This window comes from Nuphar pumila, chromosome 16 (assembly GCF_984573655.1).
Source record: "Nuphar pumila chromosome 16, dmNupPumi1.hap1.1, whole genome shotgun sequence".
In the NCBI taxonomy this organism is placed as follows: Eukaryota; Viridiplantae; Streptophyta; class Magnoliopsida; order Nymphaeales; family Nymphaeaceae; genus Nuphar; species Nuphar pumila.
The window spans coordinates 87,302,325-87,322,257 of record NC_143264.1 but is presented as its reverse complement, the minus strand read 5'-3'; the positions used below and the strand labels follow the sequence as shown (position 1 = coordinate 87,322,257).

Genomic DNA, 19,933 nt, shown 5'->3' with positions numbered 1-19,933 from the left:
TTCAACTTTTAAATTCAAGCGAAATTCGAGTTATATATCATTGGATGCGTCTCGAAATTCTAAGTTCAGCGTTATTTTACTTTTTCGAAATTCGGGTTAAAATCACATTTTTCCAAAAAAGGACCGCCTCGACGGGCCGGGTCTGGATTTGGATCGAACTAGATCCAATGCATTTGATCTCAATTAACATGGATCTGGACTATGTTGAAAACCCATATGAATTTTGATTTGATCCAGCCTAAGATCCAATTGGGGTTTGGATATGGATTTAGATATTGGATCTGGATCTAGATCCAAACCCATACCCAACGAAATTATAGCTTTAAATTCAAATTTTATATTTATATTGAAGCTAACTAGAGTTAAAAAAGACTCCCAGAGGGATAAGGTACCCTCTGGAAGTTTTTGGATATTTAAATATTAATAATTAATTAATTAATTTTAATCAATTCTGAAATTTATTTTGTTAAGTTGTTTAAGACTCCTTAGAAGAGTCATTATATAGGTGTATTAGGCTAAAGATGGTTTGAGAAAGTTCAATTGAATTAGGAAAGAAGATTTGAAAGTCAACATGAGGGAGTTTTAAAATTTTTGGAAAGAAGAGTGAGAGTGAGTCCCAATTAAGGATTAGCCTCCAGCCCTCTCTAGAAGGGATGAATGGGTAAGAGGGGGCATCACCCCCCTTGTTATATATATCTATCTATCTATCTATATATATATATATATATATATAGCCTAAAAAAAATCATGTATCCCAAGAGAGAAGGGAAAAGAGGGAAAAAGGAAAGAGAGTGAGAGATAGAGGAAAAGGAAAAAAGAAGGAAGAAGAAGAAGAGCAAGGAGGAGGTTCTTTTCACCTCCAGCCGTCTGGGGGTTCAACTATCTATTTCTAGTTTTCTCTCAATCTACGAATAAGGTACAAGTCTTTCTCTTGTTTTGAATGAGAAAAAGAGCATAGATTGGATTTTTATGCAAGGTTTTAGTAAAAAAAAAAACCCATGAGAAAAGAGTAAATCTGAATATTTACTCTAAGAAATACGTATGGGACTAATATAGTTTCCCTTTTCGAAATCTATTTTAGAATATATATATATATATATATATATATGTATATGTGTGTGTGTGTGTGTGTGTGTGTGTGTGTGTTTTAATGTGCTGCAGATCCATGGAGCTGGACCGATCTGCCATGTATTTAACATGCGCAGATCTGGTCCAGATCTCGTGTTCTAAAGTTTTGAAAAAGATAAATATAATGTGATCTGCATATAGTTAGAAAATTTTTCTGTTTATGCTTATTGTCATGTTAAAACAAACATTCTGTTTTCGATTTGTGTTCATGTTAGAACAGCATGTATTGCTGCATGTTCCATGTCGATATATTCTTTTTAGATTCATGTAAAAATCTGAATGCAAACATCAATATAAGCATGCTTACTTGATTATGAATCTGTGCATACCTGAATGTAAGTTTGTCTATTCATACATATTTGAGATATGAATTTGTAAATACATGCATACATAGTTTTAAATCTGTTTAAACTTGCAAATTTGATTGTGAACTCAGCATATGCATGCTTGCTTGACTGAAAATCGGTATATGTAGATAAATTTGCGTGTGAAACTACCTGTGCATGCACACTTAAATGTTTATTATGCATATGCATGCCTACTGATAAAATCTATTCATTACTTATGTTTTTTTTTCTGTTTTCTGGATCTTGACTGGCTCCTCTGGGCAGGCCACGGTCCTGCCACGCCCAGCCATTCTGTTGGCCTGGTGTAGGCCTGGCAGACCCTGCCAGGCCAGCCACTTAAATGTTTATTATGCATATGCATGCCTACTGATAAAATCTATTCATTACTTATGTTTTTTTTTTCTGTTTTCTGGATCTTGACTGGCTCCTCTGGGCAGGCCACGGTCCTGCCACGCCCAGCCATTCTGTTGGCCTGGCAGACCCTGTCAGGCCAGCCACTCGGCTGGACTGCAGTTGGGTATAGTCCAGACCCAGCCGACCGATCGGCTGGGCTAGCACACTGTTAAAAAGGAAAACAGACAAAAAAAATATATATAAACCTCTTTCAATTGGGCTGGTACAAGGCCTGTCACGCCCAGCTGAACCGGGTTTGGCTGGGCAAGACAGGGCCTGTCAGGCCCAGCCGAACCTGGTTCAGCTGGGCGTGACAGGCTTGTCAGGCCCAGTGTGATCATTGCAAAATTTTTCATCTTCCTTCTCTTTTCTTTCTAGCCTCTTTCCCTTTTTTGAAGGGAATAAAAGATAGAAATAAGAGAGAAGAGAAAGAAAAAAAGAAAGAAAGAAAGAAAGAAAGAAGAGAGAAACTCTTTTGTAAGGTCTCACTTGACCTTCAAAAAACTATTTTGAAATTACTCGCCTCCGTTTTTGAAAGTTTGCGGGAAAAATGGGGAGAGGGGATTTGCTCGTCGGTACGAGGTTCAACCGTTCCTGACGCCTTTACCAGGGGTAATTGAACCAAGGATCGAACTTATGCCTTTTGCTTTGCTTAAATAATGTCTAAGAAATTATTCCAAGTCTAAAATGCACAAAGAATCATGCTTGCGTAATGTGAATGAGAATATGTATGCTTTTGAGAAGAATAATTCAGAAATTTTGGGATTTTTCAAGTGATTTTGAAATAAGTTTGAAAATATTTTGAAGAAATGGTTTTTAAAAATTGATTTGGGAAAGTTAGATTTTGAATCTCACTTAGAACTTGAAATAGATCTGGAAGAAGAGACTTGAAGTTCTAAGTCTTGGAATAATCAGAGATTTGAAAATAGATCTTAAATTGAAGAATGAAGAGAAAAATGAGAGAAATGAAACTGAGATGAAATTTGTAGTAAAAATGAAGTTTCAAAGTCAAAATGAACTTTTAATTTGAATTTGATTCTCAAAAATTGATTTTGAAAAGAGATTTCGATCTTGAGCTTAAATTCAGAACCTGTAACAGGAATTGAATTTGAAAATTGAATTAAAACTTGGGAAATAGATTTGAAAAGTGAATTTTGAAAATGGAGTTGGAATTTGAATTTGGAATTGAAAACCAAGTTGAGATTTGGAAATGGAATCAGATTTGAGAAATCCAGATGGAGTTTAAAAAAAGAATTGAATTTGAGAACTCCAAATGGAATTTGAAGATGGAATTGGATTTGAGAAATCCAGATGAAATTTAGAAATGGGATCGGATTTGAGAAATCCAGATAGAATTTTAAAAATAGAATTAAATCTGAAATTGGATTTGAGAAATCTAGATTGAATTCGAAAGATGAAATTTGAAAATGGATTTTGGATTCAAGAATCCAGATGAAAATTGAAAATGGAATTGAGTCTAGAATTGGAATGAAAATCGAAAATGGAATTGGATTTTGGAAATCTTGAATTGATCTTGAAATCTGCCTTGACTTTAGAGATAACCGATTTTTGAGATTCAGAATCAATCTCAAAACTTTGATTTTGGATGAATGAATTGGATTGAGAATCAAGACTCAATCTTAGATAGAATTTGAAGATTGTGGAATTTGAAATAGAGAATGAAGAATAAAATTTGATTTTAAGCTTGAATTTTGAAATCAGGAGATGAATCTCGGAATTTCAAAGTTGAATTAAACTTTAAAATTTGATTTGGAACATTGAATTGATTTTGGAATTTCAAAGTTTGAATTGAAGTCTGAAATATGATCTGATTTGGAAGTTGAATTTTGAATTTAGAGATGAACTTGAAATTTTAAAGTTGAATTGAACTTTGAAATTTGATTTTTGAAGTTTGAATTTTGAAATAAAATAGAATTGAGAATAACAAGGTGAATTTGAAATATAAATGAGAATTTGAAGATTGATTTTGAGAAATGAAAGTTGTTTGAAAAATTTACCTCAAAATCACTTGGATGATTTGAAATAATACGAAAAAGAATGCAATTCTATCCTAAATGATGAAATGCTTTGGAAGAATTTTGAAAATGGAATTTGAAAAGCATATTTCATTCTTTAGGAGAACTAAAATAAGATTAGAGTTCTAATACATTCATGACTATGGTTACAGATGTATTATAAAATAATCTGTATTTAAATTCAGATAAAGAATAAAATATATTTTGGTGCCTTTATAGGGTTTGAAATGCAATTAACCTTCAATATATCCTGACTATGATAATGAATATATATTTTAAGTTAATTTACAAGTCAAACTCTGATAAAAGAATTTTTTTTTTTGAAAATATGATGATTTTTGAAAGGTTTAGAATGGTTGAAAAATCTTTTTAACAAGATTTGGCGGACAAATAAGATGGTGGAGGAAGAGTACTTTGGTGCCTCTATATAAGAATAAGGGTGATATACAAGATTGCACAAACTATCGTGATATAAAACTCATGAGTCATACTATGAAACTTTGGGAGAGGGTGATTGAGTCTAGGTTGAGGAAGATTGTCATGATATCGAAGAATCAATTTGGTTTTATTGGATAGAAATGAATGGAGAAGGATTTATGTAAAAGACCCATAATGATTTTCTTTGTTGGTTCATATCGCCGACCCCAATTGTTTTGGGATGAAGGCGTAGTTGTTGTTGTTGTATGATGATTTTTGAAAGAGACCTAAGTGTGGATCCAATGTTATCTCATAAAAAATAAAAATCCTAAGTATTGTTCACATTTTGACTATAGTCATAAATGCAAATTATCTACTTTGGATTACTTACCTTTTATTAGAAAGGTGCACGTGCCATTTGTGTTTCCATTTGTGAATTTTTAAAATAAAAAAAATAATATGAAACAAGCAATTTGTGATATCTACATGCTCATACATTCTAATCTAATACTGAAAATAAAGAATTCTCATTATCATCTAGCTATTACAAGTTTTTTTTTTGAATTGAATTGAAATCAAAATTTCTAAATTAAAAAGAAAAAGTAGCCTCTTCTACCTAATCCCTGCAAAACTCAATTTAGCACAAGGTAAATGTAAAGGAAGACATTCTATTTTCAATGCAAATGCTTATGCTTACTCTAAGTGGAGAATACATACACGATATGCTAAATGTCATGCCTAGATCAATGGGAAAATATGCATGTGATATCTATGGGCCATGTGAAAGCTTGTAGGAAAGTGCATGTGCATGCTTGCCTAGACATGTTATGAAATGAAAGGAACTTCAGCCTTCATTGGGTTGATGTGAAGAGGCTGCAGCACATTGGGATGAGTTGGTGAGGTGGAGTTGCTGCAAATATCTAGAGTCTATGGATGTTATGTAAAAAGAATGCAGAAATGGGACGGAATGGACCGTGTTTCATGTGAGTGCATCAGTGGTATATGCTGTGAAAGTATGGTGTAAACTAGTGTGATGATAATGGTGATAGATGGGGGCATGTGCAAAGGAGAAGGTGATGTGTCTATCTAAATGAAGAAGTGAAGGGGTACTGGAGATATACACAGTGCATACAGCAGGCAAAACTGCTGTGTAAGTATGCATGGGTGTTTGAAACGGTGAAGTGTGTGTGTGTGTGTGTGCAGGGGACTAACTTGCAGCAAGATGAAGTATTGCTGTGTAGCTACATAAAGGATATGTTGCTGTATATAAAGGGGGGTGTGATGTAATATTAAGATGGAAGTGATAGGTGGGGTTTGTAGGTGACAAGGTGGATTAGGTAACAGGGTGCAGGGGATGATGCTGTAATTGCAAAAAAACAAGGGTGGGACAGCTGTGGATAGTGATGAAGTACAGTATAGTGGATGCTGCTATAATTGTATCAGGTAGGGGATGCTGAATAATAAAAAAAATGGAGACTGTGCTGGGCAAATGATGTTGCCAGCACAGTTGAATATTTGAGTGTATTGGGCAGCAATCACAACAGGTGATATACTGTAGGCATAAGGTATGAAGATGTTAGGTGAGGTAACAGGAATGTAGTGAGCATGCAGCTGTGGAAGAGTGCTGAAGGTAAGTATGGCGGCTGGAAGTGGCACTGCTGCTGAGCGAAAATGTAATAGGCTGGGTGAGGTAAGGTATACCTCTGTGCAACGAGCTACTAACCATAGCTGGGTTGAGCTAGTGATGACCATCCATGACCTGCCAAACAGGAGGCTGGGTTGCATAGTCATGCTGAGAAAGTGGCATCCCATAACCAGGCTGGTTATGTGCTTGAAAAGGATAGCTGGCTGCAGCAGTTAAACAGTGACAGTGAATGTTGGAGATTGATAGTGCTGCTGTGAGCTACAGCAGGTAGGAAGTTGAAGGAAATTACAGGTGCTGTTTGATGGTGTGATAGCCGATGTAAAGTGAAGGTGTTAATGTAGATTTAACAAGTGCACAAGATGCTATGAAATGGATGCCGAGTTGTGACAGTCGAGAGTGTAGAAGTGCTAATGTGGTAGGTGGAAGTGAGTTGTGGTGATGCAAGTGCTACAAATGCAGGAAAACGGAATGCAAGGGGTGTGCATATGCAGCAATGGATAAAGCACAGGGTGTTGGGTTAAGTGCTGTGTACCTAGATATAGCATAGTGCTGTGTAATGTGAGTGAAGGAGACCAAACACCAATGGGAATAAAAACATGAGTACCTAATGCAATGAAGGTAACAAACCCACATTCTAATGATCACATGATACAACAGTTGCTGTAATGATGTCGGAGAGGATCCATTCATCATTAAATGCAAGTGGGAGAGGTATGTAGTACATTCAATAATAGACCAATGTATGAGCAACGACACAAAGAAAATTAATATCAGAATAAATATTGACCCAGCAACAAACTATCTAAAACATGACAAAACTGAGTGAATGGTATAGAGATGATTATATTGAGCCAGTCAAAGCAGACGACAATTCTTGGCTCTCTGATGGTCGCATCTTCAGATCCTATGGCAAGATTTGCAAATTGTAACTCTTGTTCATCAGCTCTCAATGCCCCTTTAATTACTACTGCATTAGTTCCTAATGCCCTGCTGAATTGCTAATAGTTTCTGTTTGCTGAACTTGACACACAGGTGGGGAAAAATGCTGTGAGGGACTTAATTGAAGATATCAAGGTGGAAGCGTCTGTTAAAAAAAATGAGCATGTAAACTTTTGGATTACTTTCCCAAGATGCAGTGCTCTTCATCAGAGCAACTAGGTGGGCTTCCATCCTGATTCTTGAATCGGCAATGACAAAAGACCTCTCACACTTGCAAATGGGAGCAAACAATTTTAGTCTTGACATCATCTGCAAAACAGATTTTCCCTGTTTATCCCCCATTCAATTGGGGGATAGCGTTCACTTCCTTCAAAGGTATCGACTGGACCGACTATTGCGAAGATGAAACTCTTTGCAGGGTGGATGAAACTGATGATCCTTGAGGAAGAAGACCATCAAATCGGCTAAGGTCCAAGATACTGATCTTGGGATCTCGAGTGAGAACTGGTGGGAGTGGGCCACCTCAGCACATTGTGCAAGACATTTGGGTAACTCAAACACAAGGATTGGGAAATTGGCTCAGGAAAAGATTCATTTTGCTGACTCTCATGAATGAGTTTAAGTCTATTCCCTCCTTTTTTTTTTAACTATGAGAGGCAAATTCCCAAGGAATTGATTACTGGACAGGTCCTGAATGGTGTAAATTCAGTTCAACAATGGGGATTCACTGTAATCAATACCTGGTGATGGGTTGACAATCTAAAGCATGATTATAGTGACAAATGCAGGTTGTCACCATCTAGATTCCCCACAGCACCACCCCTTAGAAATTTGTGCAATACGAATCTCCAGCGGCCATTGTTGCAAGACCTTGAATCCTCTGGAGCATGTATAACTTGAAATACCAGAAACGATACGATGAATTGATATATACAAGTGATATTAAAACTAAACATGTAGATGATGAAACAACCCAAAAATGGTTGTGAACAGAGGAGAATGACCTTATCAGATATTGAGGATGCAATAGTTTCTATTGTAGATGAAAAGCTAAGATGTTAAAATGCTGAAGTGCTTACACGATATAGATGAAAATGACATTACCAAACATTACTAAACATGTAGATGAAAAGCTAAAAATGTCCGCATGATGTTGATATGGCAACAATGATGGTGAAAATGTGTGATGGCGATAGAACAGAGAAATGGGATTGTGATCATTGCAAAGGGTGTTCACAGGGATGCAGAGCGATGTGCTGATCACGAACATCAAATAAAATGAATGAAAGGATGCGTAGGAAAATGAAGTTATGATAAAATAAGATGAATCCGATTGTATATAAATGCTAAGTTATTCAGGTAGCAACTAAAAAAAAATGCAACTGAGGATGAATGGGATCACAATGGATCAATACACCCATGCAATGTAGCGAAGGTTAAACAGGGAAAAATCAAAGGAAAATGGAAATAATATGATGGAATGAGAGGAATGAAACAAATAAAATGGATGAATGGAGTCAGCTAATAAAAATGTTTGATAGGAACCCACGAATGAAGCATTTCCACAGTGAATGGGGTGATCGGCTGATGCTGAACTACCAAGAGAGGCATTGAATCAGGACAGCTATCCAAAACTTTCACACACCAAAGAAATTCAAACAAATAAATTATGAAAACAGAAGAAAAGAATATCACGAAATACATATTAACCATCACGAATGCAGGGAATTCAAGGACAACAATGCCATGTAATATGATGTTAACGCTGGTCTGAAGCTAGAAAGCTTGCAGATCTGCTGTTTAACGATAATTTTGATTTAAGTAAAAGCAGATAATCAAATGCCAGAAATCACAATGCCAACAAGAATCAGAATAAAATGGTCAATAAAAGTAAGAACTCAAATGTCAAGAGCAGAGATCATAATGTACACAGGAAATCCAAAATTCACAAGGGAATCAAACTGAAAACAATAGTTGAGAATCAGCAGGAAAATCAGATTTGGATTCAAATGGACCATATTGGATTCTTGAATCTGATGGCCTGAGCAGGAATAAATCGCAGATCGACAAAAAAACAAAGCAAAAAAAATGTTGGAACATGATCGTTCCTTTTGCTGTAGCACAGGGATGTGTTGAGATTGTTATAGGCAACTCAACACCATCCATGGTGCGTTAATGGGAACCCAAAACAAAAAAACCAAAAGAAAAGAAAATCAGAAAAGTAAAAGGGGAAGGAAGCTCAGAAAGGAATGTGGTAAAACATCCAAAAGAGGTAATCAATACGAAAGAAAAGGGGATTTGAAAATCATAAGGGAAATCAAAACTACAAAAAGGAAAAGTAAAATAAACTCAGATGTAAATTGAAATCCAAAACCCAGATGAATCGACGATGCCATTGCGAGGCATCGCCGGTTACCAGCATGTAAGGAAATGCATTAAACGAAACAGAGAATCCACTGTGAATTTGAAACAGAAATAAACACGGAAAATTAAAATGCAAATGAGGAGTTTATATATAAACAGACAATGAAGGCGAAAATAGAAAAATTTGAACTACAAACATGCGTAAAAAAATATATATAAAAATCAAATAAATTCATGGATAAATGATGAAAGGGAGGGGTTCTTACCTTGCTTGCAGGAATTTTGAAGGAGGGAGTTGAGTTTTCTTCAGTAGCTTAGAAGGGAGAAAGATAGAAGAAGGGAAGAAGGCAATGGGATCAGAGGAAATGCGATGGAGAGGTAGGAGATGGATGCAAGATGGTGGATGGATACCCTTGACCTCCCCCTGCGGTCTCTCTTTATAGCGAGAGACCATTAGAATTTTTACAAATCAAGTATGATTTTTTTTTGAAAATTTTCAAAAGAGTGGCTCCTTTCAAAAGCTTCCTCTCAAAAGGTGGTTTTCACTAAAAACAACTTTCAAAAAGGGGCTTTTAAAACCATTTTTTTTGTATTTTCTTTTTTCTATTTTTATTTTGTTTCTTTTCTTTGCATTTTCTATTTTTTTGTGTTTTTGAAATAAAAACTCTAAAGCTATGGCAAAAATAAGGGATTTTAAATTATTTTTGTAAAATTTGAAAATATTTACAAAAGAGGGGTTTTCTGAGAATTCAGGGTTTATCTTCGAGAATTTCTTCAGAAAATGGGTCTGGATCCGGAGCTTTTGAGAAAATATTCGAGTTTTGAATCTTGAATCGAGGAATACAGAGCGGTGGATCCAAATGGATACTGGATGGATTGTCTGAGCCATTCAAAGATTATTTTTGTATTTTTATAATTTCGATTTGAAAATTAGATAACGAGGCTCATAATTGGATTTTGATATCGGATCCGGATCTGGAATTGAGTCAGATATAGAAAATGAATTTGGATTCCAGTGAATCCAAGAAATAACTGGAATTTTGATCAAAACTGACTCAATTATTCAGAAAATGGGTGCCAGGGGCAAAAAGGAAATTTTTATAAATTTTTGAAAAATTTGGGGTGTTCACACCCAGCCGAGCCGACTTGGTCGGCTGGGTTCGGTTGGCGAAACATTATATATATATATATATATTGTCATGTTTTTTGAAATGCATTTTTTTTAATAGAATGTTTGAGTTGCTTATGCGAAAAACATTCAAATTTCATATGTGGCTGTACTCAGTTTATGCATAAGTGGGGGTCAAATTAGTATGTGAAAATTTTCAGTTTATGTACGTTCTTTATGCTTACTTGAATCTGGAATAAAAACTCAGTTTGCCCTGTAAATTTTTAGAATTTCTATTTGTATTAGACTTGGCTTTATTCATACAAAATAATATTTTTTTTCACGTGCTTAGACTTGATATATTATGCTGGATCAAGGTATTGCTGCAAGGTTGCTTTCATGTGCATGTGCATACATGAAATTGATGTGTTTTGGTACATGCATCATTGCATGAGTGTTCACTTGTTTACTTTGAGAAAATTCATGAATGGAAGCATGTAATTGGCATGATTATGTGAACACATGCATATGAATAGTGTTGTTCATGCAGATCTCTAAATTAGCATATATGATTGTGCATTGAAAAGCATGTTAAAAGAATGCATAAGTGGCTTGTTCTTTATGATTTTTGCATTTGGATGCATCGATGATCAAAAGTAGATTATCATAGGCTGTGTGAGCCTTGATTATGTGTTTCTCCTTGTTTTAGTTGTTTCTATGCATCACAAAAATCAAACTTGATATTATTGTTCTCATTGCATTGTTCCATGTTGCCACAGGTTGTGGTCTTGTGATGAGATTCGCATGTTGATTTGTGAACCTATGTTATTAATTTTGCATGTTGATTTGCAAAATAAAGAAGTTGAATTAATAACAAGATAAAAGAAGAAAACAATACACCTAGACTTGCGGTTTTGAGGAACCGTGAGGATACTAAAACTTTATGTGCGTTGTTGTGCCCCTAAACCAACTAGGTGGTTCACCTATCAGCTACAGTTTTTGGAAGATTCCGCCACTTTGCTTAGGGGTGGTGTATAGACACAACTATTGTTTTTGGTATACCAGGAAAGTGGCATTAGTAGATGTTGATTTCCATAATGTCCTAGCATTAGATGTTGATTTCTAGCATTCCGATGGATGATGTTTATTCCTGATATCGATCGAGGGTTGAATGTGGAATCCAGTAATAAAATACAAATTGTGTGCTAAGCTATAACTGTGAACCTAACTTGACCTCAGGAATTTCTACCCGTTTTGAGTATCCGTGGGCAACGGTAATAAAAAGAGAAACTAAAAGTTTGTGTGCATTTAATAGGAACATGCATATAAAAGAAAACTCTAATAAGAGATAATAATTTATTCATGCATGTGTACTGAAATCATGCATATTCCTGTTATGCATTAGATCGTGCATATTTACTTGTTCCCTTGTGTTAAATTAATGGTTGCATAATATTTGTTCTATACTGCATGATAAATGTTTTCTATTGCTTAATTGATGTTTCCTATTGGTAATAATTGTTTTTTCTTGCTTAGCAATTGTTTCCTATTGCTTGAATGATTATTTGGATTATGATTTTGTCATAATTGCATCCCTCTAAATTGTTTCATGATTCTTATTTGTATTCTTTTTACTTATTTGATTCATTAGAGGGACCTCTATGCAGGATATTTGATTCTGACACCCATACTTTTGTGTTTTCACAGTCTCTGAGGCCTAGTGAGGGGAATTGTTTTTGCGAAGTGCTACGAGCGCTACATGACTATCTGACAAATTCTTTTGGGACATCGTGACTCCATCTTTTGCTTTATTTATATTCTTTTGCACATGCTTTCAGACTATGTGAATTCAACTAATAAAGTTGGTTTGGTTTGGATGATGGTAGTATAAGATCTCTTGTGGTTGTGGATGTGTTATAACTATAAAGGCTCCGGGTTTGTGGGAATGTTTCCACAAATGTTAAAAAAAAACATTTTGCCACTTTTTAACGGGTACGAGTTGAGGTCGTTATATATATATATATATATATATATATATAAAGAGAGAGAGAGATCCAAAATGATACATGGGGACACTATCATGACTATATGTGTGTGCCAAAGATTAAAAAAAAAATGTTTGCTAAATCGATTGTATAAAAGAAAATTTTAAAGTTTGCTAAGGCTTGATCTGTAGCAGACAAAACCATTCTGAACACATATATGTGGTTAGATTGAGTTGATACAACTTGCACCTATGATTTCTAGCTCATTAGTTCCTTACCTTCATTTGTAGCAAATATTTTTCCATATATATATATATATGATACTTATGGTGGTATGCACTTGATTTACATGGATCTAAGCTCCAAAAGCAAAATCTAACCATTGGATCACATTTGGCATATTCTATTTATTATTTTCATATGTTAAAGTTGACTCAATCATGATGTTTTATGCCAATTTTAAACCACCCTTATTTTCATGAATTGTGAGTTGTTGATTTTCACTGTTTCAAAAATGGGATTTTATGTTGTATTTGTAACGAAGTATGCAGAAGAATTAAGAATACAAATGCATTCACAATGGACTTAGCACAAAGAAGAAATCCACTAAGGAATAATACGAAAGGCCTTGTAACTATTCTACACACATAAAATAAATACTCTTTTTATTAAAGAGGAGCTCACAAAAGCTTAAAAGAACACAAGGGGGAATACCCCTATTTATACACTCAAGGGACCACTTGGGGGCTCCCAATAGAGTTGTTGGGAGCCCCCAACGGTCACAATTGTGACCATTGGGGCCCCCAACGACTCAATGGTGGGGCCCCTTAAGTGGCTTAAAAAGAAGAAAAAAAAAAGAATAAAAAAAAAAAAAGAAGAAAAACAGGTACCCCTATCGGGTATTGTGTGAAATGGCCATAATACCCCTATAAGGTATTATGGCGTATATATATATATATATATTGATACATATATTTTAACAACCCCTCTTAAACTTTACGGGGAGATGACCGAAAGTTTGCCAAGGAGAAACAAGAAGCAGGAAGCATGAAGTGCTTTAGTAAAAAAGTCTGCGAGTTGATACTTGGATGTGACGTATGGCAGTGTAACTGTCCCACGGAGATACTCATCACGAACATAGTGACAGTCCATTTCTATATGTTTGGTTCGCTCATGGAAGGTGTGATTGCAAACAACATAGATGACATTTTTGTTGTCACAGCAAAGCTTCGAGGCATCGAAAATTTCAACTCCCATATCTTTAAGAAGACTTCGAAGCCACACAAATTCCATTGTACTAGTTGCCATAGCCCGATACTCAGCCTCAACAGATGATAAGGAGACTTTCTGCTGTTTCTTGCATCTCCAAGTAATTAGCGAATCTCCTAAAAAGACACAAAAATCAGTAGTTGAGATTCTATCATTTGGGTTTCCTCCCCAGTCAGCATCAGTATAGGCAAGCAAATTTAATGAAGAGAATGAGGTTAAAAATAGCCCTTTAGTTATAGTGTTTTTGATGTAGTGAATAATCCGAAGCATAATTATAACGGTTGGGTTACATCAAGGATCTGCTTTAAGCCCTTTCCTATTTGCTATAGTGATGGATGCGCTTACGAGATCAATTCAAGAAAATGTGTCGTGGTGTATGTTGTTTGCTGATGATATTGTTTTGATTGATGAGTCTAGAGTTGGGGTTAATGCTAAGTTAGAATTATGGAGACAGACATTGGAAGCAAGAGGTTTTAAGTTGAGTAAGAGTAATACAGAATACATGGAATGTCGATTTAGTAAGCAACGAAGTAGTGATGGGAGTGTAGTGAAGCTTGGTGAGCACGAAATACCGGTGGATGATTCTTTCAAATATTTGGGATCTATCATTCAAAAGTATGGAGAAATTGATGGAGATGTAAATCATAGGATAAAGGTTGGGTGGATGAAATGGAAGAGTGGAACTGGAGTGTTGTGCGATCATAGAATGCCATTGCGGTTGAAGGGAAAGTTTTATAGGACGACTATTAGGCTCGCTTTACTATATAGTACGGAATGTTGGGCTGCCAAGAGACATCATATTCAAAAAATGAGTGTAGCTGAGATGCGTATGCTGAGATGGATGTGTGGAAATACAATAAAAGATAAGATTCAGAACGAGGAGATACGTAAGAAGGTAGGTGTTGCACCCATTGAAAATAAGATGAGAGAGAATCATTTACGGTGGTTTGGACATATTCGGCAAAGGCCTAATGATGCTCCAGTTAGAAGGATGGAGAAATGGGAAAATATATTAGTTAAAAGAGGTCGGGGTAGGCCTTGGAAAACTTGGATGGAGATGATAGGAAAGCATATGAATGCTTTGAACCTCACTGAGGACATGGCATTGGATAGAAATGATTGGAGGAGAAGGATTCTTGTGGAAGACCCAAAATGATTTTCTTTGTTGGTTCATATCGCCGACCCCAATTGTTTTGGGATGAAGGCGTTGTTGTTGTTGTTGTTGAATAATCTGAAGCACGGCACTCATATGCACTGTTGTAGGATCTTGCTGGAATTGGCTGGCAGAGTGAACAACGTGAGCGATGTCTGGTCAGATAGGTGAGCGATCCAATGAGTTGTCTATAGGGTGTAGGATCATCCAGTAGAACCCCATCCTCCAACCGTAGTTTAGCGTTGATAACCTCTGGAGTCTCCACATTTTTGCCATCTGAAATTTCAGATTTGGAACATATATCTGCAACAAGCTTCATCTGTGATAATATATACCCTCGGGGAGAGTATGCAACTTCAATTCCAAGAAAATATCTAAGAAAACCTAAATCAGACATATCAAAGTTATCTTTTAACATATTTTTAACATTAATAATACCACTTTCATTATTGCCTGTGATGATCATATCATCAACATAAAGCAAAAAAATTACAATACTATTGTTTGCACTTTTAACAAAGAGAGCAGTGTCAGTATAACAAGAACGAAATCCCAATTTGATCATGATAGTACTAAATCTATCATACCAAGCCTTAGGGGCTTGTTTAAGACTATATAAAGCTTTTAATAATTTAAGGGTTTGACCTTGTTCAAGAGTAATTCCTGGCGGAGGGTCCATATATACTTCTTCATTTAATTGACCATTAAGAAAGATATTTTTAACATCTAATTGAAATATATGCCATTTCTTATATGACGCTATAACAATTTGGGTTCAAACACTAGTCATTCGAGCAACAGGAGCAAAGGTTTCCTCATAGTCAATGTTGTATTCTTGTGAGTATCCCTTAACCACTAATCTTGCTTTATATCGTTCTAAGGAACCACCACTTTTTGTCTTAACTTTATGAACCCAACGACATCCAATAACTTTTTTATTTGGAAGAACTTGAACTAATTCCCAAGTTTTAGCCTTCTTTAAGGCATCTAGTTCTACCCTCATTGCTTCAATCCAATCCAATATATTTTTTGCTTGATTATAATGAGAAGGCTCATAGTATGAATGTAAGACTATTAGACAAACTCTATAATTTGGTGAGAGAGATTCATATGAAACAAACCTATTAGGTGGAAATGATTCTCTCAAGGAGTGCCTAAGAGAAGTTTCTTCTAGAGGTTCATTAAACCACAAAATTTTTTCTAAATCCCTAATAAGTTTCTCTTGTTCACGCCGGGTGTAAACATGTATATTGTCACCATTAGTTGGTGATATTTCAATATCATGTATGTCTTCACTATTACGTGTGTTTTCTAATATTTTTGAATGACTTAAAAATTCATCATTTGTATCTTCTAAAAGATCATTTAAAAACAGATATTCAATTTCATTTTGTTTGTCTAATATTTCAAATCTATTCTCATCTTTCAAAAATGTCACATCTTTTGAGACATATAACTTATTGTTTTTATAATCAAAACATCTATAGCACTTTTGATTTTCACAATATCCCAAGAATACACATTCAATTGCCTTTGGTGATAATTTATCTTTTTTATGTAAAAGAACAACGCATTTACATCAAAAAATACGAAGACGATTGAAATCAGGTGTAATTTTAAAAAGTTTTTCATAAGGAGAGATATTATTTATTTTTGAGGACGACATTGATTGATTAAGTGGAGGTTAACACGGCTTCGGCCCAAAAAATTTTAGGAATATTTTTAGAAATAAGTAATGATCTAGTGGTTTGTAAGATATGCCTATGTTTTCTTTCCGCTAGACCGTTTTGTTGTGGAGTTCTTGAACATGATCTTTGATGACAAATGTCATGTTTTAAATATGTTTTAAATTCATTTGATAAGTATTCTCCTCCGGAGTTGGATCTAACAATGGACATGTGACTTTGAAATTGATTTTGAAATTTTGCACAAAATTCTTTAAAAAAGGTAAAGACTTCTGATTTAAGGTTAAGAAAATAAATTCATAAATATCTAGTATAATCATCAATAAAGGTCACATAATATGAATAACCACATTTAGATAGAGCCAGAAATGGTCCCCACACATCGGAATGCACCAATTCAAAAGGTCTAGTTGAAATAAAGGTTCTTGTAGGAAATGAAAGACTTCATTTTTTCAAAAATGCAATCTTTGCAATTGATATCTTTTTCTTTATAAAACTTGTTTCCAAAAGGAAAAAAATACATTTTAGAACAACTTGGATGTCCAAGTCTTTTATGCCAAGTTTTAATACTTTTGTCTTGGACATAAGTACAAAAAGAGTTTGTAGTGAGTGTTAAGTGATCCATGTAGTAAAAATCTCCCTTTATATGGCCTTGCCCAATCCGCTTTCCGGACTGGAGATCCTGCACAAAGCATCCTTGAGATGAGAAATATATTTCACATCCATGGTCGACAATTTGGGAAACGGAAAAAAGGTTGAGATTTAGTTTAGGAACTATTCTTACTTTTGGAACAAAAAAGTTTTAAAAATTTTTAGGATCTAGAGTTCCAATGCCATTTATTTTGAGAAAAGTTTCATCGGCCGTAGAGACACAAGATATTTTTGAATTGGTACATACGTTGGTTAAAGCATTTTCATGCGGAGTCATGTGAAAATAAGTTCCGGAATCTAAAATCCAAGAATACGTACCAGAAGGTGACGAAGAGGCAATGGCGGCACCGTAGGTAGAGGAAGTAGCCTTTAAGATTTGTTGGAGAGCCATGGATATTTGACCAAGAGTGTCCTTAAGATCCTCATTTTTGCCTTTATCTTCTTTAGTGGAGGATTCCTTAAAGGAAGCCACCTTAGGCTTGAAAGTCCCATTTAATTTTGGGCATGCGGGTTTGATATGTCCCGGCTCATAACAATGATGACATATAATCATCTTCCTTCCACCATTCCCTTGTTTTCCAAAATGTGGTTGCTTGTATGTTTAACATGATTGTCGGGTTTAGATACTGCAAGAACTTCATCTATGCTTTTACTCATGCCATGCCGAGTCTCTTCTTGAGTAATTTTGGCAATGGCATCCTCTAATGGAGGAAGAGTGGATCTATGAAGGAGTGAGGATCCCACTTCAAATTCGGGACGAAGCCCAAATAAAAATTGAAACAATCTATCTTGTTCCATTTGTTTTTGTCTAAGCTCAACATCTTTCAGAGCCACCCATTTAGGCTCTAAAAGAGCCAATTTATCCCACAAAGGGTTTAGACCACTATAGTAATCTTGGATGCTCATATCCCCTTGTTTTGTAGTTCTAACTTTCTCTTGCAAGAAATAAGCTCTTGCAAGATCTTTTTGGGGTTATGTGATGGGCACCGTTCCGGAACCTCAACTTCAACTTACCAAAATGAAAGGAGATCAAGAAAAGGCTTTGGAAAGAGGTGCGTGAATCAAGGCGATTGAAGAATATCATTCCAAGATTGAGGATTGGGAGAGTAAACATGCAAAATTACTTAACTGGTTTATGAACAATGTGGAGTTAAAAATTTATGCAAATATTGCCAAATTCCGTAAAGCTAATGAGGCATGGTTCTTCATAAAAGGTATGTACACACAAAAAGACCTCGCTAGACAATTCTTTCTTCAAGAAAAGATTCGTACCATTAAGCAAGGGGACATGTGTGTCCGTGACTACTTTAGCTCTCTTAGTCCCTCATGGGATGAGCTCTCTCTCCTAGAACTCAAGTGGATGGCTAGTGATGATGTAGAGCTTAAAAGAGAACAAATGGAAAAAAAACACTTTTTCCAATTTTTACATGGGCTTAGGCCCGATTACGAGCAAGTTAGATCTTCTCTCCTCCATAGATCTAAGCCTCTACCCCTAGAAGATGTGGTTGCCAAAATATGCCAAGAAACTCGTCTTGACATGATAAAAAGAGGAGATGAAGTCTTAGCTGTATCCAAGCCCGGTAACCATGTTAAGACCTACAAGCCTCCACATTTTGGGAGGCAAAATGGCTATAATGGTAACTATAAGAAGGTCATATGCCATCATTGTCAAGAGTCGAGACACATTAGACCTAATTGTCCCAAGATAAATAAACCTCCCAAACCTAGAATTGCTTTCGTTAAAGAAACCACTACAAGGAAGGAAGATTTAACCAAGGTTTTAAAACCCGTGACTCGGGACTCGACTCGTTCTTTATTGACTCGTGACTCAGCGGGTCAACTCGGTGACTCGGACCGGGTTTTGTTAACTTTTGATTTTAAAAGAAAAACAATATATAAATGATCATTTAAACATATAAAGGTTTGTAGAATTACTTAATTACTAGTTTAATTGATTAATAAGTAAAATAACATCAAGTAAATAAATTATACGGGTAGAACCCAAAATCGAAACCAAATTAGAATCCTAAAAACATGTTCCCATTACCCAAAATCGAAAATCTCAATACATTGAAAAATACAACTAGAATAATTTTGAATCGAATTGCACAGGATTGGTTTAAATCGTCTATTTGAAAAAAAGTTTTTTGAAGAAATTCAGAAAACATACAAATTTTAAAAAAAAAATATATGTACAAGCAGATTAAGCTGCATTCCCAAATTTCATAGGAGCCCAAATCAACCCTTGCACCAAATAAAAAGGGGTTGATTCGAAAGTAACAGGGTCAACATCTCTTTGTGTCAAAGATTTATCTGGATTCTGGTGTTCCAAAATTTCTACTGATTGCTATTTGTGTCAACAAAAATATCGTTTACATACAAAGCCTGTTCCAAGTACATCTATTCCGATGAGCAATGCTCAACCAACACAGTTTGTTGTGGTGGGTGGTATCTAGATTCCACCAGAGTACACTGCAGTAGCAACTTCTAGCCAAGCCGCACCGGCAGTTATCTACACACCCTCATCAACAACTGCTTCACCATCAGTAACAACAACAACATCGATTCCGACATTAACGGCTAAGCCAAAGAAACAAACACAACAACCATCTCCTGATGGGCCCTTGCCATCAGATAGAAGGGGTGGTGATAAAAGTGGAAGCAAGGAAGAACACAACATTTGTGAGGAAGAAAGTTCCTCAGCCACTTCTTCCTCCCGCACTACCACCTCCCCTGCTCTGTAAACTACTTTTGTACATATTTACCCTGTTTGATACACACTGATAGGTAAATATGGGGTTACAGTGGCCTGT

The 19,933-nt window shown here is 35.6% G+C and overlaps 1 protein-coding gene across 5 annotated transcripts in view; it reads left to right on the top strand.

The window, feature by feature from the left end:
- LOC149814009 (binding protein) overlaps positions 1 to 19,933 on the top strand; it is a 164,076-nt gene that overhangs the window by 116,194 nt on the left and 27,949 nt on the right. The gene's annotated exons all lie outside the window — the stretch shown is intronic.